At 43.4% G+C, this 24,375-nt stretch overlaps 1 long non-coding RNA gene across 2 annotated transcripts in view; it reads right to left on the reverse strand.

The window, feature by feature from the left end:
• LOC144330390 (uncharacterized) overlaps window positions 1-24,375 on the reverse strand; it is a 69,445-nt gene that overhangs the window by 26,832 nt on the left and 18,238 nt on the right. The window lies entirely within an intron of this gene.

The raw sequence follows: 24,375 nt of genomic DNA on the forward strand, positions 1-24,375 counted from the left end.
TACTGGCAAAAGTCCTCAGTTCCTTGTCATGGGGTATCTCCTTAGAGCTGCTCACAGCATGGCAGCTGGCTTCCCTCAAAGTGAATGGCTTGACAGAGAGCCCAAGACCAAAGCCAAAGTCTTCTATAACCTAATCTTGGAAGTCACATCCCAGCAGATAGTGAGTTTTTGTTACTGCTGTGTCACAGCAGCATCCATTTTGAATATCAGCTGTACTTTCTTATACCAGAATTAGGGTTTGGTCACCCTTGGTACACTTGCCAGTTCTCTACCCTCCAGTTCCTCAGTGTGGTCATTCCAGATACCTGCCTTACCAGCCACCTCCTGGTAGCCACCTTCCCATGGACAGCTAGACACAACCTACTTGGCACACCCTACTGATTCCCATACCCCATATAGAGAGCACAGATATGCTGCAGTGACCACCCTCTCAGTCACAGTATGACTCTATGAAACCTGTGCCTGTTTCCTCTAAACCCACCAATTAGAACTTCCCAGGAGGAAACCTGCTTGGGTAATGCCCTGGACCCAATAACAGCTTGGGCCCACAGGCCCAAGTAGGTGGGTGGGGAGCCTTATAGCTCTCTCTTGCTCCCCACCCATTGTTTGAACACATTATCCTGGATGGCTTCCTATTTCCCATTGGCCCTATGAGGCACGCTGCCTTCTTCTCTCTGGGATCTGTCAGTAATAAGCTGCTTCTGTTATTTCATATGTTTTGCTGTGTCATCTCCTCTGAGTCTCATCCAACACACCCAAACCCAGCTTCTTTCCATCAGGGCTTTCCCGGAGAATGGATATCTTGGTGGGAACAAACTGGACAGAGGTCAGACAAGAGCCACAAGGGTGTCTGCCAGTGTAAACAAATTTTCAGTGAGAGGGACACCTGGTCATGGGTCTGGCACTTAGGCATTAGGTCATCTGCCAGAATAAAGACATATCCCATGGAAGGCACACTATAAATATCCATGGCCAGATCCCTGGAGCCACATCACAGCAGAGGTAGAGTTTACAGCCCCTCTCATGAGAGGGACCTCGAGACCTAACACAGGAAAACACAGCACACACTTCTACCATGTGCTATTGGTTGCAGAGAACACTCCTGGAACAATACAGATAGGGAATTACACAGCTGTGAGCACCAGAAGGTGGAGGTCACTGGAGGCTGTGTGTGGGCTGCCATATCACACCACTAAGTCGTATTTCTATCCTGCAATGGCAGCTTGTTCCTGTACTCCTCCCATGGACTGGTGGCCTATTGGACATCACATTATCCAGCACGCTGTACGAAGTAGGTGCCCAAGAAATCCTTATTGATCAAGTGTATGTTTTTCTGAATGCATTCAGGGCATGCGAGTATTAGAGACAGTGTCTATAATGTGTCTGGCTCACCAGCTGCACCCCATGAAAAGGCAGATATACTGCTGTCCACACTACTTAAAAATGAAGACCTTGAAGCTCAATGTACCCAAGGTTATGAGCTGATCCATAGGAGAGCTTAGATTCAAACCCAGGTGGATCTATCTGACTCTTAAGCCCATGCTCTTCCCACCCTACAGGGCTAGTTTCCGAATAAAACCCTCTCTCTTTCAGGAAGGAATTAGGAGCTGCTAACTCTCACTGATTCCTACATGCCTGCCTACCACTCTACCTGTTGCCCACTATGTGCTGGTAAACGTTTAACAACCAGCTCTCTGGGGAAAAAGAAGTCCCGGTCTGTAGCACTTGCTGATTGCCATGGTGTAAATATTCCCACCATGGCCACTTGCAAACTACCAACATGATATCCTTGATCAGAGAGTTGGAAAGAGAGACATGATCTGCCATTGTAAGCCCATATGAGCCACCTCCAGCACACCACTGCCCACTCTGGAAGTATATGAAACTTCTGGAAAAAGACATAGAACGATCCCCAAACCCATTCTGAACTGTTAACATGTTTTTGCCTCTCTAGTTGTTGCTGCTCTGGCTCGTCCTGTGTTAGCCATCTGGTCCATGATGTGCACACAGCATTTGGAGCCTATCATCAACCTGTGCCCCAACCCCACCAAGCCTAGTTCATCTCTACAGCTCTGGCCCAGGGCTTGTGTATATGGGGCTTAGAAATACAGACCTATTCCTCAACCCCTCTCATAGTATGCCCTAGATAAGACTTCCCATATCCCAGAGACCCTCCACCTGACTCCTTTTATATTGCCAGCTGCCTAAAACTCAGTGGGGGTGGCTATGGCTCTACCTAGACCACCATCACCAAGCCTTCATTTGTGGGAGGTTGAGGAGGCATACATTATTAGACATCCTAGTATCAGGGCAGTCAAGAGCACACACATCATACACAGATGCACTCCAGAAGAATGTAAGAAGCTGACTGGGCTTCACCACTGTCTGAGTCATATCATCTGACCCATAAAATTCCCCAACCCCACAGGAGCATAGGGTTGGGATTTAGGAGTAGCTCTTTCACCCTAGTCAACTCACCTCCCGCTAGCTCTTTAATTTACACAAGCCTCCTCATATTGCTACTGGGAACAACTCCACCAGGCCACCCACCACAGACATTGAATGAGCCCCATCTCCCTTCTCTTTACCCTCTCTCCCCATTGCCCCAGGTCCTTCCTCTGAACCTCTGGTCACTCTAGTGCCATCTGGTTTCAGGCTCAAGGAAGAACCCCCAGGACCTGCTGGTGGAACACTGAAAGAAACCCAGACTTTGTGAGATGTCTGCAGGGGCCTCCTATGAGTGTCATGTGCTCTTTGACTACAAGAGTCTGTGAGTCCGTTTTCTGGGTCATGTTCCTGAATGTCCCATCTTAGCTGTGCAACAGATCTCAACAAGTGGGTGGAGTTGGGGGAAGCCAGCCAGCACCCACCCCGCTGCTCACAACCTGGGCAGATTCTTCTGCTTCCCAGCAGCTCCCAAGAATGCTTATCTCCTTCTGAGACCCAACAGAAGGATACCGAAGCTCACCTTGAGGACACAGTCCAGTTTCCTACTTGAGGAAAAATTCTGAATCATTTTGTATCTTGAGTTTTTGTGTTCTGTTTTTTTCCTGCCGCTTTTTCTTTTCCCTCTGAGCTTTATGAAAATAATTCTCTTGTAGAAATTCTTATAAGGAAACGAAGAGGTTATTGACTTCAAGATAAAGCTTACTGGAAGCCCTTTGATATTTCATTTAGGAAACCCTTCACTGTCTGATATTCTAGACATCCGAAAACTCTATTGTGGGAAGACTTGTTGGACCTTGGAATAAGTCAGCTTCCCTAAGGATGGTTGCTTCCCCCACAGTCTCTTTTCAGACAATGTCATCCACTCATGCCCCTGTCATCTTGGAGAGGATTGTCATTGTTCTCCTTATCTGCAGTTTTATGTAAAACTCTCAGGGGTGGAAGTGAGTGCCCACAAGGTGAGCATCCCAGGACATCCGCAAGCTGAATTTTGAAAACAACAATCTAAACAAATTAGAACATCATCGTCTAGACTTTGGCATGCCTGGGGAAACTGACCAAGCCTGAGCAGAGGCTAGAGGACAGGCTAGTGGAGGAAGGCAGATGTCCTGGGGAGGATGAGACAGACAGAGGGTGGAGTGAGACTAACCAAGGTGGGAAGTCCATGTTCCTAGGCAGAGCCCAGATGGACTCCTTGCTATTTTAAAATGTGCCTGGGATCTTGTTATAATGATGGTAAGTTGACAGATGTGGAGATGACGGCCTTGCAAGGAGAGTTCAATATTTCTATTTCTATTTCTTAAGAGGAAGGGATCCGCCACACCATGCAGTGCCATGTCGGGAAGCAGGAGGAGCGAGGGACAAGCATGACCAGACCCTGAATCGTGGCTTTTGTGGAAAGGAATGGTCCACACATGGTAAATATTCTAAGTAAGCTTAGAGGACTGAATAGATGGAATAATTTCAGTGGGCTCTGGACTATGGGTGTGATCTCCAGTTGTCTAGTATCTGGCCCTGAGATGATTTAGGATACCGGGAATGTTGGCTTGGTATGTAAGGGTCTGATAAAAGAGGTGGTTGGGGTGTGGGCTCTGGACTGGCTGTTTTTATGTCAAAGGTGTGCTGGCAGGCAAGTTTTCTGTTATCTCTAGGAATTAGCTAAACCTGGGAGGAGCAGACTCTCCCAGATCTGCAAGGCCTCAAGACATCAACACATCCCAAAATACAGAAAATAACAGGCAAGATTAATGCACTCATGCTGGCAAAAGCCAGGCTGATCCAAGGCTTCTGGGATTCCAGACTCAGGCAGACTGGGGTTCGAATCCTGGCTCTTCTCTCATCGGTTGGTCTGACCGCAGGAAGCTACTGAATCTCTCTGAGGATCAGCCTTGTCTACTGTGTAGTAGTAATACTGGTATCCCACTGCAGTCGGTGAGTCCCAGGCATGGTGTCTGACACACAACGGGCACTAGAGAAACAGTAACTATCACTGTGATTCTGAGTGAGGGATATCTCATATGGAAGGTCTGTATTTATCTTCATAATATTTCCCCTTGTTAAAATTGACAGTATCATTTGTCATGGCAAACACCAGAAACAACCTAGATGCTTGTCAACAGAGATTTATTAAATAAATTATGAAACCATCCGTACGTGGAAGGTTAGGCAGTATAAATAGTTGAGGAAATGCAATCACAAATGCGATATATGCTTTGTTACTGAGTAAAACGGACATGTTACAGAATCTAAAATGTCATACCATCAAGTTTAAATGCATACACACACACACGGAATACTGTCTGGAAGGATAGATAACAAATGATTAGAGGTCATTCTTTGTGAGGAGTTGGAAATGACTGAGGGGCAGAAAACTTTCCCGTTTTTAGCTATCATTCTATTCAAATTTTTACAAACAAAATGTGTTGTTTACATAAAATCATAAAAAAAAAATCCCCATTTGGGAGAATAAAAGTCAAGTTGTTTGAAAGAGTGCCCTCTTTCAGCCAGCCCCCATCTGAGTCCTTGGTTGAAGACAGAGATTTGCCAAAGTGTATAGAAACTGCCACATGGTGCCACAGGGGCTTAGGTATCCACTGGCCACCCAGGCAGGTGGGTCCCACTGGTGGGAGCAGCAGCTGGGGGCAGACTGGGTACTCTCACTGTTCAGAGGCTCTGGCCCTCCCTGCCCAGCCCACCTGAGTCACCGGTGACATTGTGGCATGTTTTTATTGTATTTACATGTCAAAAATTCTATGTAATGATATGTACATTTCCCAGCTCTGCATTCAGGAATGTCCATCAGTAGCTTGAAATTGGCCATAGGAGAATTTACACCACAGGAATCAGCAAATGCTACAAATAAAAGCTTGACTTGTTATTTTGTTGATTGTCTGCTAGTAAAAATAATGGGTAAGTGTTAATAATGTGGATTCAACTTAAAAGAGTGCTGTGTCTGTACATGTTATATTGTGAATTATACAAAAAAGAAAAAGAGAAAATATTCCTCCAGTATTCAAAACCCATTTTATAATCCAGCAAAAAAGTAATTTATGCCATTGATGAATGAGTGAAGTTCTGGCACGTGTCTTCCTTGTTTCACTTTCATCTTACTCATTATAAAATGAAAATAATCATTGTTCATGGCAGGACTATATTCCTTTGTCATTCACAACTGTAGATTGACTATGGCCTGAAAAAAGCTTTCTGTAAGAATCTATTGTTATAAAGCTGGAGGCATCAGGTTATCTGACTTCAAACTATACCACAAGGCTACAGTAAACAAAACAGCATGGTACTGGTACAAAAACAGACACATGAACCCAGAAAAATAAAACCACACACCTACAACCATCTGATCTTCAAAAAAGCCAACAAAAGCAAGCATTGGAAAAAGGACTCTACTTAATAAATGGTGCTGGGATAACCAGCTAGCCATGTGCAGAAGATTGAAGCTGGACCCATTCCTTATACCATATACAAAAATCAACTCAAAGTAGATTTAAGACTTAAATGTAAAACATAAAACTATATGGAAAATAACCTGGAAATACCATTCTAGACATAAGCTCTGGGAAATATTTCATGATAAAGATGCCAAAAGCAATTGTGACAAAAACAAAAATTAGCAAATGCAACATAATTAAACTAAAGAGCTTTTGCACAGCAAAAGGAACTATCAACAGAATAAACAAACAACCTACAGAAAGGGAGAAAATATTTGCAAACTGTCATGTGCGTCCATGTGAAGAGACCACCAAATGGGCTTTGTGTGAGCAACATGGCTGTTTATTTCACCTGAGTGCAGGCAGGCTGAGTCTGAAAAAGGAGTCAGAGAAGGGAGATAAGAGTGGGGCCGTTTTATAGGATTTGGGTAGGTAAAGAAAAATTACAGTCAAAGGGGGGTTGTTCTCTGGCAGGCAGGAGTGGGGGTCACAAGGTGCTCAGTGAGGGAGCTTTTTGAGCCAGGATGAGCCAGGAAAAGGAATTTCACAAGATAATATCATCTCTTAAGGCAAGGATGGCCACATTTTTCACTTCTTTTGTGGTGGAATGTCATCAGTTAAGGTGGGGCAGGGCATTTGCACTTCTTTTGATTCTTCAGTTACTTCAGGCCATCTGGGCTTATACGTGCAAGTCACAGGGGATGCAGTGGCTTGGCTTGGGCTCAGAGGCCTGACACAAACTATGCATCCAACAAAGTCTAATATTCAGGATTTATAAGGAACTTAAATAAATTTACAAGTGAGAAACAACTCCATTAAAAGGGGGCAAAGGACATGAATAGACACTCTTTCAAAAGAAGACATGCATGACCAACAAGCTTATGAAAAAATGCTCAATGTCGCTGATCATTAGAGAATTTAATTCAAAACCATAACGAGATACCATCTCCCACCAGTCAGAATGGCTATTATCAAAAAGTCAAAAAACAACAGATGCTGGTGAGTTTTCAGAGAAAAAGGAATGCTTTTACACTGCTGGTGGGAATGTAAATTAGTTCAGCCTTTGTGGAAAGCACCATGGTCACTTTTCAAAAAACTTTAAAAAGAATTCCCATTTGACCCAGCAATCCCATTATTGGGCATATATCCAAAAGAATGTAAATCATTCTGCCATAAAGGCCCATGCACATTTATGCTCATTGCAGCACTTTTCACAATGGCAAACACACGAAATCAACCTAAGTGCCCCTCGACGTAGACTGGATAAAGAAAATGTGGTACCTATTCACCATGGAATACTATGCAGTCATAAAAAAGAATGACATCTTGTACTTTGCAACAGCATGGATGGAGCTGGAGGCCATTATCCTAAGCAAACTAAGGCAGGAACAGAAAACCAAATATCACATGTTCTCACTTATAAGTGGGAGCTAAACACTGAGTTCACATGGACACAAAGAAAGAAGTAACAAACATTAGGGCTTATTTGTAGTTGGAGATGGAAGGAGGAAGAGGAGAAACTACCTGCCAGGTACTGTGTTTAAAATAATCTGGGTGATAAAATAATCTGTACCCCAACCTCCCATGACATGCAATTTACCATATAACAAACCTGTACATGCACCCCGGAACCTAAAATAAAAGGTAAAATAAATAAACAACAACATAAAATAATCTATTATTATTATGGAGTTTACATTAGAGTCCTGCATATTTTTAATTATTTGTAAATTGTGTCCTACACATTCTTTGTATCACTAGATATATAATAAACGTATGTGCATGTATAATTACACATACTTTTTGTGGATTGCTGATTGTTATTTACCAGCACATCACTGTTCCGACTCCATTCCTGGTAATAACTGACCAGCCAAAGCATTGGTATTTTTTAAATCTATCCCCTGCTACTAGCATGCAGAGGAGTTGAGAATCACTACCTTAGAAGGGGGTGGCAAAGAAGAGGAAACTACTAGCCTCTGGCCAAACATGAGCCCCCCTACTCCAATGGATGCAGTTCAGAGTCTGAGCACTTTGGGGTTAGAGAGAGGGCAGCAGCTTTTAGGGAGAGTAGTCCTCTATTAAATAAGTCTGGCCTGTGGGTTCTTCTCGCTCTAATACAGTGGATCACAAGAACTTCCCCCTGGACTGAGAGTTTCTTAAGAGACAGGGCTATCTTATTTATCCCTGAAGACCTGGCAAATGGTGGATGCTTCTTGGATGTTGAGCAAATGAATTAATAAGTTGTATTAAGATACAGTTATTCCAAACATCCAATAATAATACTTTGGATAAATCAATTATGGTACCAAATTCAAAGGATTACTCTGCAACCATTAAAAATTATATATAGTGAAGTAAGAAAATGCTCATGACATAACTGTAATTGCAAACAGAAAGCTACAAAATAACATATAAATTATGAGCACAGATTTGTTTTACAAGAAAACACACAAAATTTATTCCTGAGTTTGACAGGGTTTAAAATCAACTTCTGGCTTGTTTATGATTCATTTTGGAGAAACAAGTGCTTCCTGACTCTTTGGACTTTTACTGAAAACTCAATCTCCAAGGGAAGAATTTGTTTAGTTCATGATTATTTTCATGGTCATGGTATGGACTAGAAAGTGGCTGCTGGGATTTGGGGTAATGTTTTGCCACAGGGAGTAAAAGAGTCCTCCCTAAGGGCAGCCCCCTGCCCTGTGGTATATTCACATAGGACATCTCACCAATTTAGATGTTTAGACATGACATCCACATGTTGTACCAGAACATACAGAAGTATGATTCTGCTATTGAGTGGGTTAGGACTCATCCGTGATTAATCTTTTAAATTTTTGATCTTTTGAATTGTTAAATGGAATCTTTTAGTTTTCATAACATTGATTGCCCACAGCTAAAAGGTTGGGAAGCACAGTGGCCATCATCCCCGGGTTAGGAAGATTGAAAGGAAAGCTAAACTAGTTCCTTGAAAAGTCATATAAACTATGTGGAATTCCTCCTGGATGCATCCAGAAACTACTGGCTGGGACTGAGCAAAGAGAACAGCTATTTAACATGCTTAGCAACACTCTGGAACTCAAATACGCTTTACCAAATAAATCACTCACCATTGTTCTAGGCCTGGGGCTCCCCTGGCATTGCAGGACAAACATGACTGTGTTCCTGTGCCAAGAATGAGGAAACACAGCCAGCCGGTTCCCTCTGGAGCAGGACATGAATTGATAGTGTGTGAAATCAGTCTTAGCTCATTCCTCAAGACCTTCCCTGCCCAGTCACTCAGTGTGTGGAAGTGAAGAGTGTTTAACAAACAGGGTAGAGTTAACTTCCAACACAGGGGTAAAAACTCCCAGGCCACCCCACCCTGCATCCTGTGGTGTACAACTACAGGAACTCATCAAGGGCAAAACACCACCAAGAAATCAAAGATGCACGTAAGAGTTAAGTCTGACCTCACATGTCCCCCGGCATGCAGCAACTCAAGCAAACACGTCCACTAAATCTGAAAAAATATATTTGATAGAATGCTTACCCTTCCTGGTGACCCCAGAAAATGTGGGCCCTTTACAGTGTTGAGAAAGAAATGTGCCTTCACGCCAGTTTTACAGCCTGGTTCATTTCATTTTGCATTTTAAACATTTACTTTGTTGACTCTCTGTCTTAATGACCTGTCTAGTGCTGTCACTGAAGTACTGAAGTCTCCCACATTATTACGTTGCCATCTATCTCATTTCTTCTGTTCAGTAGTAACTGTTTTATAAATTTGGGAGTTCCAGTGTTTTTTTATACACACACACACACACACACGTATAGTTACAAAATATATATGTATATATGTATAGCTACATATACATGTATGTATATATATAAAACATATATATACACAAAACATATATATGTATATATATGCCTGTGATATTTTCCTGTTGGACTATTCCTTTTATCATTATATAATGTCTTTCTTTGTCTTTTTTCACTGTTGTTGCTTAAAAGTCAGTTTTGTCTGATATAAGAATAGCTAGCCGGGCGAGGTGGCGGGTGCCTGTAGTCCCAGCTACTCGGGAGGCTGAGGCAGGAGAATGGCGTAAACCCAGGAGGCGGAGCTTGCAGTGAGCTGAGATCCGGCCACTGCACTCCAGCCTGGGCGGCAGAGCGAGACTCCGTCTCAAAAAAAAAAAAAAGAATAGCTACGTCTACTCTCTTTTGGCTTCCATTTGCATAGAATATCTTTTTCCACACATTTACCTTAAGTTTATGTGAGTCCTTATGTGTTGGGTGAGTCTCTTGAAGACAGAAGACACTTGATTGGTGGATTTTTATCCCTTCAGCCATTCCATATATTTTAAGTGGAGCATTTAGGCCATTTACATTCAATGTTAGTATTGAGATGTGAGGTACTGTTCTATCCATTATGTTAGTTGTTGCCTTAATACCTTGTGGTTATTTCCATTGTGTTATTGTTTTATAGGCCCTGTGAGATTTATGCTTTAAGTAGGTTCTATTTTGTTGTATGTCAAGGTTTTGTTTCAAGATTTAGAACTCCTTTTAGCATTTCTTATAGCGCTGGCTTAGTAGTGGCAAATTCTCTCAGCATTTGTTTGTCTGAAAAAGGCTATCTCTCCTTCATTTATAAAGCTTAGTTTCACTGGATACAAAATCCTTGACAGACAATTGTTTTGTTTCAGGAGGTTGAAGATGGGATCCCTCATCCCTTCTGGCTTATAAGGTTTCTGCTGAGAAGTCTGCAGTTAATCTGATAGGGTTTCCTATAGATTATCTGACGCTTTTGTCTCAAAGCTCTTAAGATTCTTTCTTTCATCTTGACTTTAGATAACCTGATGACTATGTGCCTAGGTGATTGTCTTTTTGTGATGAATTTTCCAGGTGTTCTCTGAGTTTCTTATATTTGGAGGTCTAAATCTCTAGCAAGGCCAGGGAAATTTTCCTCAATTATTCCCTCAAGTTTTCCAAACTTTTAGATTTTGCTTCTTCTTGAGGAACACCAATTATTCTTAGGTTTGGCCGTTTAACATCCCAAATTTCTTGGAGGTTTTGTTCATTTTTTAAATTTTTTTTGTTTGTCTTTGTCTGATTGGGTTAATTTGAAAGCCTTGTTTTCAAGCTGTAAAGTTCTTCTACTTGCTCTAGTCTACTGCTGAAATTTTCCACTGCATTTTGTATTTCTCTAAGTGTGTCTTTCATTTCCAGAAGTTGTGATTTTTTTTTCTTTTTATCTATTTCTCTGGAGAATTTTTCATCCATATCCCGTATATATTTTTTTAATTTCCTTAAGTTGTTTTTCACCTTCCTCTGGTATCTCTTTGAGTAGCTTTAATAATCAACCTTCTGAATTATTTATCTGGCAATTCGGAGATTTCTTCTTGGTTTGGATCCATTGCTGAAGAGCTGATATGATCTTTGGGGGGTGTTATAGAACCCAGTTTTGTCATAGTACCAGAATTACTTTTCGGATTCCTTCTCACTTGAGTGGGGCAAGGCCTGCTGTTCAGATTCTTTTGTCCCATGGAGTGATCCTTTGATGCGGTGCCCTTCCCTTTCCCCTAGGGATGGGGCTTCCTGAGAGCTGGACTTCAGTGACTATTATTGCTCTTCCGGGTCTAGCTACCCAGTGGGATACCAGGCTCTGGGCTTGTGCTGGAGGATGTCTGCAGAGTCCTGTGATGTGATCCATCTTCAGGTCTTCCAGCCGTGGATACCAGCACCTGCTCTGTGAGAGTCATTGATTGCAGATATATTTAGTCTGCTGGTTTTCTTGAATGCTGCTTATGCCAGTGGTGAGGTTTCATGTGAACACCCTCAGGACCTCTGGTTAGCCAGGATATTGCAGGCAGTGAAATTAGGTGTTTTATTCTCCTTCCTGGGATTGAAGTTATTCTGTCCTGAGTTGTTACAATGACCTGCAGTACTAGTAGGAAGCTCTAAGCTCTCTAAGCTTGCCCAAAGATGGCCATGGTAAGTATTTTGATTTCTCAGACAATGGATAGGGCCATAAAGCTCCCAAGAGTTTCTGTGTTTTGTGTTTGGCTACGAGGGCAAGTAGGGAAATACCATCGGGTCCAGGCAGGGTTAGGCAGGTCTGGGTTCACACTCTTCTTGGGGAGGGCTTACCATGGCCACTGTGGGGAATAGGGGAGTGGCTCTCAGGCCAATGGGGTTAGTTCCAGAGGGGATTATGACTGCCTCTGCCGTGTCATGTAGTTTGCCAGGGAAATGGGGGATAGTCGGTAGCGAGAAGCCTCACCCAGCTCCCATGTAGTTTGCAAGACTGCTCTTGCTCTTGCAGTGCTGCACTCAGACCTTGCCCCAGGCTGTGAGCTACCCCACTGAGAAAGCAAGCACAGCTTTCAGACCTTGCCCCTCGCCCCTCCCATCTGCCCGCTCTGACAGTGGCAGCTCTTGTGCCCCTATGCTCCCTTACTCACTCCTATCCAGCTCTTGCTCATCCCCCGGACTCCACTGAAGAAAATGTGTGCCCAGTCAAAACCACTACCAATTTCAGTTGGGAGTTTCCTTTGTCCCATGACTCCTCCCCAGTTCCACTGGCCACCTTCCCCAAGGGCCTCTGTGAAGTACAGTCAGGGAGGGCTTCCCAGGGCTTGAGCTGGAGACTGGGAGTGCGTTAAGGCTCTTCTCTTGAAGCTAACTGCACTTTTATATTTCTTGCACCACCCTAAACCCATTTCATTTCTAGGTAGGGTTAAATCCTTCTCCTGTGATCTGGATTTTCAGATTCCCCAGTGGGGATGTGTGTTGAGAGGTAGATTTTCCCCCTCTCACACTTTGGGAACTCACAGTTTTTCACCTGTTTTATGGAATTTGCATCAGGGTGCTGCTTCTTTCAACGGATCTGTGAATTCTTTTGGTTTTCCTGGTACATTCCTATAATGGTTCTTGGAGCAAAAGATCATGGTGTGAGTCTCCACACGCTGTTCTGTTCATCCATGTGGGAGCTGCATGTTAGCCCTGTCTCCTATCCACCATTTCTATCCTTAAACATCATTAACTGAGTGGTTACTATATGCCAGGTACATAGTACAACACACATGATTCAGGCACAAAAATCAGAGGCAATTTCTTTTTTCTAGGAAATTTTAGGAAGACTTTATGGAGGAGGAGGCACTGAAGCAGAGCTTTGAATGATGGGTTCAATTCCAAAAGATGAGGAAGAAGGGTAATGGCATCTTACATGGTAGAAGCTGCCAGGGGCTGGAGCCTGGGTGCCCTGCAAGAGTAACCCAAAATTTTGGTCACTGCTACAATAAATCAATTTTATTTAACATTCAATGGCTACTTGATTGGTCTTCAAAGGAGGCCTCTCCCGCATGTTCTCACTTGTTATGTAACTCCTACAACTCGTCAAAACATAATCTCAAATTCCTCTTTAGTAATTGGAGAGTACCAGCCAGGTGCGGTGGCTCACATCTATAATCCCAGCACTTTGGGAGGCCGAGGCAGGTGGATCATGAGGTCAGGAGATCGAGACCATCTTGGCCAACATGGTGAAACCTCATTTCTATTAAAAATACAAAAATTACCCAGGCATGGTGGTGCATACCTGTAATCCCAGCTACTCAGAAGGCTGAGGCAGGGGAATCACTTGAACCAGGGAGTTGGAGGTTGCAGTGAGCTGAGATCATGCCACTGCACTCCAACTTGGCAACAGAGTGAGAAATTGGAGAGTACCATATTGTACGTGATGGTCTCGATGGTGTTACATTGCTTCTCTTTCACTGCCTATTTTTATTTGAAACATTACCGGACACCAGAGGCTGACACATCAGGAGAGTGCTTTCGCCTCGTGAAAGCTGCCAAATAACAGGCTCAAAATGGGGTACTTTCAAAGTGCCAGCAAAGATGAAATTCTTGGGGACACTAGAATGTGGCTTGCCGTGCTCGGGGGCAGGCTGAAAGAAAATGCCCTGCTCACTGGCCTCCCCACTGTCCACCACGTGTCCTTTGGCAGGAGAGCCTTCATGGACACTTAGATCACGCTGCTTGGTGAAGGTGAAGCCAGGGAAGCAGGCAGCAGTGGATTCTAGAGGGCCTGGAAAGCCGTGCTGTGGAATTTGGCCTTGCCCTGCAGACGATGGGCAGCCTTTGCACGTTTTTGAAGAGAAGGGTATTATGATCCAAAGTATGTTTCAGGAAGAGAACTCTGGCTGTAGCCTAAAGAAGCTTTAACATCCCTCTTTCCACAATTGATGAAGCATCTTGACAACAATGTTAACAACTTTGAAACAAAGTTGAGTAAGAAGTAGATGAGCTAACGGTATCAGTCACTACGCTCAACAGCTGAAGGCTCTGTCTGTCAGTGGACAATGTCTGTTCACCTGATGCTGGGTCAGAAGCTAGGTCTCAATAAGTTCACGAAGATTTAAATCATGCAGAGTAGAAGTAAATGGAAATAAGTTAAAAATCAATCATCAAACTGTATCTAGAAATTCAACAAGGATTTGCACATTAAGCAACAAACTTCTAAATAACCCAGGACGAAGATTTAAGTCATGCACAGTAGAAGTAAATGGAAATAAATTAACAATCAATGATCAAACTGTATCTAGAAATTCAACAAGTATTTGCACATTAAGCAACAAACTTCTAAATGACCCAGGAGTCAAAGAAGAAATCACAAAGGAAATTGGAAAATATTTAAAACAGAGGGAAAAATCTGTGTAATAAAGTTAATACAGCACTTGGAGATAATTTATAGCTTTAAGTACTTACACTAGAAAAGAAGGAAGGTCTAAAGTTAATAGTCTAAGTTTCTACAGTAAGAAATTAGAAAAAGAAAAGCAAAGTAAAATCAAAGGAAATAGAAGAAAGAAGGTAATAAGGATAACAGCAGAAATAATAAAATAGAAACACTACAGAGAAAAATAACAAATTCAGAAGTTTATTCTGTGAAAAGACACAAGAAAAAAATAATAAACACCTAACTAGACTGACCAAATGGGCAAGGTGGTTCACGCCTGTAATCCCAGCACTTTGCGAGTCCGAGGTGGGCAGATCACCTGAGGTCGGGTGTTTGAGACCAGCCTGGCCAACATGGTGACACCTCATCTCTACTAAAAACACAAAAATTAGCTGGGCATGGTGTCGGGTGCCTGTAATCCTAGCTACTGGGGAGGCTGAGGCAGGAGAATCTCTTGAACATGGGAGGCGAAGGTTGCAGTGAGCCGAGATGGCACCACTGTGTTATAGCCTAGGTGACAAGAGCAAAACTCTGCCTCAAAAAAAAAAAAAAAAAAAGCTACAGCCAAATCATACTTAATGGTGAAGTAGTTAATATTTTTACCTAAAGACCAGGAGTAAGGCAACATATATGCTATCATCTCTTCTACCGAATCTTGTATTGGAGGTTGTAACCATACAATAGGCAAGTAAAAATCAAAAGACACAAAGGTAGGAAAGAAAGAAATAAAGCGTTTTTGCAGATGACATCATTGTTTACATAGAAAATGTTAAGCTACAAAACAACTACCAGAATTATAAAATGAATCCAGCAAGGTCACAAAATACAAGGCAAATACACCTTAAAAAAATCTATCAATTTTTATTTTTTTCTTGAGATGGAGTTTTGCTCTGTTGCCCAGCCTGGAGTGCAGTGGCGTGATCTCAGCTCACTGAAACCTCCCCGTCCTGGGTTCAGGCAATTCTCCCACCTCAGCCCCCAACTAGCTGGGATTATAGGCATGCATCACCACGCCCGGCTAATTTTTGTATTTTTAGTAGAGATGGTGTTTCACCATGCTAGCCAGGCTGGTCTTGAACTCCTGACCTCAGATGATCCGCCCGCCTTGGCCTCCCAAAGTGCTAGGATTACAAATGTGAGCCACCAGGCCCGGCCTCAAATTTTTATATATTAGCAGCAAACAATTTGAAATTTAAATTTAAAAAGTAATGTTACTTGTCACAATATCAAAAACACAAATATTTATAAATAAATGTTTCTTTAAAAAAATGGGAAAGATCTATACACTGAAAGGTAAAAAGCATTGTAAACAATGAGAGAAGATAAATAGAGACAGAACGAGACTATTATTCATGAATGTCAAGACTCAAGTTTTATAGACATCAGTTTTCTTTTAAGTGATGTATGGATCTGATGCAATCCCAATAAAATCAGTTACAAGCAGACTTTTTTATTTGCATAAATTTGACAATGTAGTTTTGAAATTGAACTGAAAGACCAAGAACCTAGAATATCTAAAGCAATCTTAAGAAGAGAGAACAAAGTTGGAGGACTTACACTATCTGACTTTGGACTTCAAGATTTACTATAAAGTTACATTCATTAAGAGAATGTGATACCGACACAAGGCTTGACAAATAGATCAATAAAGCAGAATAGACAGCTATAAACAAATCCACACTTACATGGCTATTTGATTTTTGATAAGGTGCCAATGTAATCCAATGGGGAAATAAAAGTCTTTTCAACAAATTGTGGAACAATATGGGGGACAAAATGAATCTAGAACTGTGCTTCACACCAATAAGCAAAGCTAATTAAGATAAATGGTAAGCATACAGGCTAAAATAAAAATTTTAAAAGAAAAGAGGAAAATATTCTCATGATTTAGGGTAGGCATGAATTTTCTACACAAGACACAGCAACAAGCATAAACTTTTTTTTTTTGATTGACAAATCAGAATTTATCAAAATCAAAGCCTCTGTGTACCAAAATACACTGTCTAAAAATGAATAACTGGGCAGGTACGGTGGCTCACACCTGTAATCCCAGCATTTTGGGAGGCCAAGGCAGGTGGATCATGAGGTCAGGAGTTCGAGACCAGCCTGACCAACATGGTGAAAACCCATCTGTACTAAAAATACAAAAATTACCCAGGTGTGGTGGCATGCACCTGTAATCCCAGCTACTTAGGAGGCTGAGGCAGGAGAACCATTTGAACCCGGGAGGAGAGGTTGCAGTGAGCTGAGATTGTGCCACTGCACTCCAGCCTAGGTAACAGAGCGAGACTCTGTCGAAAGAAGAAAGGAAGGAAGGAAGGAAGGAAGGAAGGAAGGAAGGAAGGAAGGAAGGAAGGAAGGAAGGAAGGAAGGAAGGAAAATGAATAACCCAGCCAAAGCCTGAAGAAGCACTAGAACCCAGGATATATTTTAAAACTTCTATATCTCAATAACAAAAAGACAACACCACAAAAATTTAGCAAAAGATTTAAACAAAGACATTTCACAAAAGAAGATATACAAATGGCTGATGAGCATATGACAAAGTATTCAACATTATTTGTCATTAGGAAAGTGCAAATTAAAACCACAATTACATACCATTCACAGTCCTCAAAGAGCTAAAAGTTTACAAGTCTGACAAAACCAAACGTTGGCAAACATGGAACATCCAGGACTCTTGTATACTTAAGCAGTATACATTCACACGCTATAAATTATTACTATGTTCGCACACAAAACTTCTTATAAAGTGCAGCATATGCTTACCTTATAATTGGGAATTCTGCTCCTAGGTATTTACCCAGGAAAAAAATGAAAGCATATATCACAAAACTTCTGCATAAGAATGTGTTCAGTAGTTTTATTTAAAATATCCCCAAACAAAGGCCGGGTGCAGTGGCTCATGCCTGTAATCCCACCACTCTGGGAGGCCGAGGCGGGCAGATCACTTGAGACCTGGAGTTTGAGACCAGCCAACATGGAGAAACCCTGTCTCTACTAAAAATACAAAAATTAGCCAGTTGTGGTGGCACAGGCCTGTAAACCCAGCTACTTGAGAGGCCAAGGTGGGAGGATCGCTTGGACCTGGGAGGGAGAGGTTGCAGTGAGCCAAGTTTGCGCCACTGCACTCCAGCCTGGGTGGCAGAACGAAACCCTGTCTCAAAATAAAATAAAATATAAAATATCCCCAAACTAGAAACAACCCAAATGAACATCGACAGGCAACTAGATAAATAAGTGTAGTATTTTATTACAGTGGGATATTACTCAGCCAACATACACAACACTGTGGAAAATTCTCACAGACATATTGAACAAAAGAAGCCACACACAAAAGGCCACACAATTGCCTGATTCCTTCTACATGAAGTTTGAGGACAGGCCAAACTAATCTACGGTAGTATAAATCAGAAAGTGGTTGCTTTTGAGAAGCTGGGTGCAGTGCCTCACACCTGTAATCCCAGCACTTTGGGAGGTTGAGGCAGGCGGATCACCTGAGGTCAGGAGTTCAAGACCAGACTGACCAACATACCAACATGGTAAAACCCTATCTCTACTAAAAAAAAAAAAAAAAAAAAAAAACTGGGTGTGGGTGTGGTGGCAAGCTCCTGTAGTCCCAGCTACTCAGAGACTAAGGCAAGAGAATCACTTGAATCCAGGAGGCAGAGGCTGCAATGAGCGGAGATTACACCACTGCACTCTAGCCTCGGTGACAGAACAAAACTCCATCTGAAAGAATGAGAGAGAGAGAGAGAAAGGAAGGAAGGAAGGAAGGAAGGAAGGAACGAAGGAACGAAGGAACGAAGGAAGGAAAGAAAAAGAGAGAGAGAGAAAGAAAGAGAGAAAGAAAGAAAGAAGAAAGAAAGAAAAGAAAGAAACGAAGAAAGGAAGAAAGAAAGAAAGGAAGGAAGAAAAAGGTTGCCTTTGAGAGGTGAAGGTTGACTAAAAGCGGCCATGAGGGAAATTTGTGGAAATGAAAGTATGCATTCTCTAGATTGGAAGTTGGTTATATATACATATTTGTCAAGATCCACCAGATTGTACATTTAGGATCTGTGCATTTTGTGGGATGAAAATTTTACCTTAATTTAAAAAGAATTGCATATATAAATAAATATAAAAATGAGAAAGGAAATTTATACAGAGAATAAAATAATTGAATGGTTAAGCAGAAAAAGTAAAGAAAATAAATATTAAGAAGGCATAGCTTCTCCCAGGCATATGGGCCCATGCTGTAGAGCATGGCTTGGAGGATCGAAAGCGAGCTTGATTTTAGCTTAATTCATTCTTGGCTAGACACCCTTGGGCAGGGCGCCACCTGCACAATTCTACAAAGCACTTGTGCCCAGCTCTCTCCTCCAGTGGAAGGACAAGGATGTACAAACCAGTATATGAAAAGCCCAGTTCCTAGGCTAGTTGGAGCACTAGCATGGGAATGTGGAGACCTGGGCTCTTTTTATGGCATTGCCATAAACTCCCTGCATGTCCCCAGGTAGGTATGTTCCATCTCTCAGGCTCATTTTTGTCATCCCTACATCAGAAACCTTGTGCCTGTGGGAGGGCTGTGGCTGGGGAAAAAATGGGTGCTGGAGCTTCTAGGTTATTGACTCTAATTTTGTCCTCGGAGGGAGTGTGGCGTTGAGGCCCAAGAGCCAGCCTTTGGACCAGCATCACAGGTGACCCTAGTGTAGTTACTCTAAGAATCAGACTTGCAGATTTCCAAGTTACCCTTCCCAGTTTCAAAATTCTGTGATTTCACCGATTTCACCTTCTGCTAAGTGTAAAAGAGCATTTTCTTGAGGAGTCCACGTAGATGAGAAGGCAGCCCTGGCAGTGGGCCTAATGTGCATACAGAGAGATCTCCGGAGACCAGCTGTCTGTCTGGAGGCAATGATAGCAGAGGCATAATGACATTAGCCTCCGAAAGGCAGTTGCAGAATCCTATCCTTTGCAAGGCTGATCGCTTTTGGGACTTACACTTCCTGGATTGCGGCGGGCAGTGGCCCAGGATGCGGCTCAGAGAGCTCAGAACTATGTGGCAGGTCTATTAGCTGGAAAACCTCCCCACCCCAGCTAATGAATTGTGCCAGGCCTGAAACCTGGGAATGAGGGGAGCCAGCCACCTGCAGCACACCACAACCCCTTTCCTGGGTAGGTAATAGTTGGTTCCTGCAGAAACGAGTTGTATTAGCACAAAGAGTGGATCCCAAGAAGAAACCAGGAGTTGGATGGAAAAAAAAATAACAGTATTCCTATTTACTATTTATATATATATATATATACACACACACACACACATATATATTTGTTTTGTGTTGTTTGAGACGGAGTCTCGCACTGTGGCCTGGGCTGGAGTGCAATGGCGTGATCTTGGCTCACTGCAACCTCCACCTCCTGGGTTCACGCATTTCTCCTGCCTCAGCCTCCCGAATAGCTGGGATTACAGGTGCACACCACCACACTCGGCTAATTTGTTGTATTTTTAGTAGAGATAGGGTTTCACTATGTTAGCCAGACTAGTCTCAAACTCCTGACCTCATGATCTGCCCACTTCAGCCTCCCAAAGTGCTGGGATTACAGGCGTCAGGCCATTCACTTAAATATTTACAGCTCCACAAACAATATTAGTGCTGCCCTAATCATCCAGTCTCCTAGGGGCACATGGAGGCTTTAAAAAACTACATTTTGAAATATGGCATTGTTGAGAAAACTATTTGAAGTCCCACACCGAAGAGTTAAATGAAGCTCGGTTTTGAGATGGGAGCAGCCTGTCGAGCAGGAGGGCCGTAGGTGACAGAGACAAAGGCTTGTGGCCCAGTTTGGGGAGAATTGGTTGCTGCTGGGCTTTGACGTGGAATCTGACTCAAGAAGAATGGAGTTGGAGTCTCTGCAAACATAAAGCACAGCCAAGGATGAGGATGAGCAGAGGTAGGAGGGCTCTGGAAGGCATCTGGTAGACCCTGAGGTTGGCAGCCCATCATTTCACCCCGGTGATGAACTTGACCATCGGCACATGGCATTCCCCTGGTGACGATGATCGGTCAAGGGGTGCACACGTCCCCTAAATTGGCCCAATCAGATTCAAGGAAAACTTGACAAGACTTAGAAAAGAGGTTTCTCCATCTTCTCCTTGTGGGTGTGGAGAAGGCCTTTGGGAGACTGAGGCAGGCGGATCACTTGAGGCCTGGAGTTCAAGACCAGCCTGGCCAACATGGCAAAACCCTGTCTCTACTAAAATACAAAAATTAGCTAGCGTAGTGGCACAGGCCTGTGAACTCAACTACGCAGGAGGCTGAGGTGAGAGGATCGCTTGAACCCGGGAGGTGAATAAGGAAGCAGATTGACCTTGTTGTCACTGGCTGCCACCCCACAGCCACTAGATGGACCAGCCTCAGGGTGACGTCAGTACTGAGAATGGAAGAGCAAGAGACCCGAACAGACATGTTCCCTGATGCCAGCATCAAGCCACAGAGTGTCCTGTACCCGAAGGCCCCCCTGCCTTTACACTGTGAGCTATGTGAGGTGCAATTCCTTATGGTTTAGCCCCCCTTTTTTTGAGACAGAGTCTTGCTCTGTCACCCACACTAGAGTTCAGTGGCTCGATCTCAGCTCACTGCAGCCTCTGGATCCCGGGTTCAAGCGATTCTCCTGCCTCAGCCTCTCAAGTAGCTGGGATTAAAGGTTCCTGCCACCATACCAGGCTAATTTTTGTATTTTTAGTAGAGACGGGGGTTTCACCATCTTGGCCAGGCTGGTCTCAAACTCCTGACCTCGTGATCCACCCACATCGGCCTCCCAAAGTGCCAGGATTACAGGCGTGAGCCACCGCGCCCAGTTTAGCCCCTTTTTAATCAGATGTCTTTTATAGGCTGCAAAAAAAAAGCCTCCTGGCTGGTACAACACCCTACAGAAGAAATTGTGCATGGAAATGTGGACAGGAGCCTCACAGAGAAGCCTAACGAGTAAAGCAGGCCAGTGCACAGGAACCTATCACGTTTGTTTCAAATGTTTACAAAATGTCCGTTTTGATGGTGTTTTTTCTGCAAAGACACACTTGATTTGCATATTAAGTATGAGGAATATTCTTCCATTCCACCAGGAAAAATATTCTCGCCCATGTTTTATAAAACCTAAAGCTCTCTCAGTGTCCATTTTCTATTTTTGAAAAAAAGTACAGGTAGGAGAAATGTCTCACATTTGTCTTCAAGAAAAAGAAAATTCAGCATAGGTGCGATGGTAAATTGTTAGCCACATGGCCTCCGTGTGAAGGAGACAATAGAGAGTGGTGGGGACTGGGGCAAAAGGGAGAGCTCATGGCCCATCTAAAGGGCTTCAGCAGCTGGTGACATGTAGGACTGTGGGCCTAGGGTCATCTGTCTCTACTAAAAATACAAAAATTAGCCGGGCTTGGTGGTATAGGCCTGTAAACCCAACTACTCGGGTTTCTTCTGATTCTTCAACATAAGGTGTAACATCCAATTTGTATGTGAATTCTCCAGACTTTTCCATTTTTTAAAAAGTAGATCAACACTGTGTGAGCCAAACATCATAAATCTGAAGTTGTTTATGCTTGGCTGAGGCTCGGCATAGCAGCTCTCGTGTTGCACGTAACAGGCCCAGCATCTCCAAATATGCGGCCAACTAGCTACTACGTGTGTCATCACACTGTTATTTATAACACTGGCAATGTGGAAACAACCTTAATTTCTATAACAGAGATTAAGTAAACTATGGCAAATCCACTTAGTGGAAGATTATGCAACTGTTTAAAGAAGATATTTACAAAGAGTAACTTGAGAGAAATGCGTATGATACAATGTCAACCGGGGAGAAAGAGTCTGAAGAGCTGTGTAGGAACTTGATTACAACTCTGACAAAGAATACAAAAGAGAGCAATGCCTTAAAAATTAACTCCGAAAGTAAACAAACCAGATACTAACAGGAACTGTCTCTAGGTGGAGAGAATATTGCTCAATCTTCATTTACTTATACTTTTCTGAACTTTGCAAATTGTCTATAATTTTATAATCATCAAAGAATAAACTTGGTTTCTAAAGCACTAGGGTGGTGACTTCCCAGAGCCCTGTCTTCATCCACATCACCCTCAGCAGGCCAAGTTCAGCTGGGTTCAGGTCTGCAAACTTTTCCAAACCAGCAATTTTGTGCCATACTCTGGTCCAGGCATGGAGGGTGGAGCCAAGTCAGAGCCAGTCTCTGTCCTGGAGGAGCCCACAGACCAGTTACATAAACCAGATAACTTTAAAACCAGATAGTGAGAAGACAGACAGCTCAGAACACCACCTGGGACCCAGAGATTGGATGCTGGCCTGATCTTTAGATGAGAGATGAGAAGACAACATCCTGGCTGAGCTGGGAGGACTTCTAAGAGCCCTCTAGCTGAATAAAGGTAGCAATGGGGTCCTAGGAGAAGATCCTCACGGTGCAAAGGCACAGAGGCAGGAACCAACCTGGCCCACACAGAGAACCAACTTGCCTGGGGAATAATGAAGGCCAGGCTTCATGTGTGGGCCTCAAACTCCTCAGATCATGTGTCTTGGGTGCTGTTGGGGGTGAGTCAGGTTGCATGAGTCTCTCTCCCTAGGCTGTGTGTCCGTCATCCACTTGAGTCTTGAGTCAGCTTTGGGTCACCCAGGTTCAAGGACAGAGGCTCTGCCATTGGTCAGTTCAACTGCATCCTCGCATCTAAGGGGTGGGGTGGCCTAAGCACAAAGCAAGGTGCCTGTCCTCCCAATACACCTGGATATCCACTGAGACAGGTTACATGGCACTGTTTTGGGGGAGTCTGATTCTGGGGAGACCCTGAGACCGTCAGTGTAGTTGCCTCAACCATTGTCCAAGATGGGAAGGAGAGAAGGAAGGAAATAAATATTTCCAGGCACCTGCCAAAATACATACTACCACACTTTCTGGCACTTTGCTAATTGTTTTTATACATACTACCTCGCCTAATCCTAACCTAGTGAGGTAGGTATAATTGTCTTTGCTTCAAAGCTGGACAAGCATGCCTCAGACAGGGCAGGTAGCTTGCCTGAAGCCACACAACTAGTAAGTGGTGGAGCCAGGACTAGAACCAGGTGTCCCGCCTTCCAGGTGTGGGCTCTTCTCACCAGTCCACATTACCTCAATGACAGGGACTGGGTTTACAGACTAATTGAGCTTTCTTCACTCCATAAGTGAGTGCTCATCTGGACTCCTTTGCCAAGCATTTTAGTACCAGAGCTGCTATGAACACCATCTATCTAAGCAACCTGGACTTTTGAGCTATTTCCACTCTTAATTGCTCCTCCACAGAGCACCTGTCTTCTGGGGAGGGAAAGAGTGTGTCAACACAACTGGAGAATGTCACAGCACAGCTGATGCCAGGCTCATGATTCCTGGGATGCTGTCTCTCAGGCATGGCATAAAGATTCCAGAACTCTCCCTCTCTACTTTCCTATAGGTTAGAGGCAAGCTTCTGATTTGTTAGCAAGGCAACATTTAACCCTTCTAAGAAAAGTCAAATGACGTGGCAGTGGGATGGGGAACAGGCACCCAGGGGAGGCAGCCAGGTATGGCGGAGGAGCCATCCACGGGCCACAGAGGGAGGCCTCTACATGATGCTGGACAAATCATGGTGTTCTCTGGGCCTTAAGGACTAGGACTGAATTGGAGCCAAGGCTTTCAGACTTGGGGAGGGAGGAAGAAGTCATCTGTAGCACTTGTTACAAACTTGCAGCCCCTCACTCTCTTTAGATTGTCCATTTTAAACAC

The sequence above is a fragment of the Macaca mulatta genome, chromosome 7 (genome assembly GCF_049350105.2).
Source record: "Macaca mulatta isolate MMU2019108-1 chromosome 7, T2T-MMU8v2.0, whole genome shotgun sequence".
Lineage (NCBI taxonomy): Eukaryota > Metazoa > Chordata > Mammalia > Primates > Cercopithecidae > Macaca > Macaca mulatta.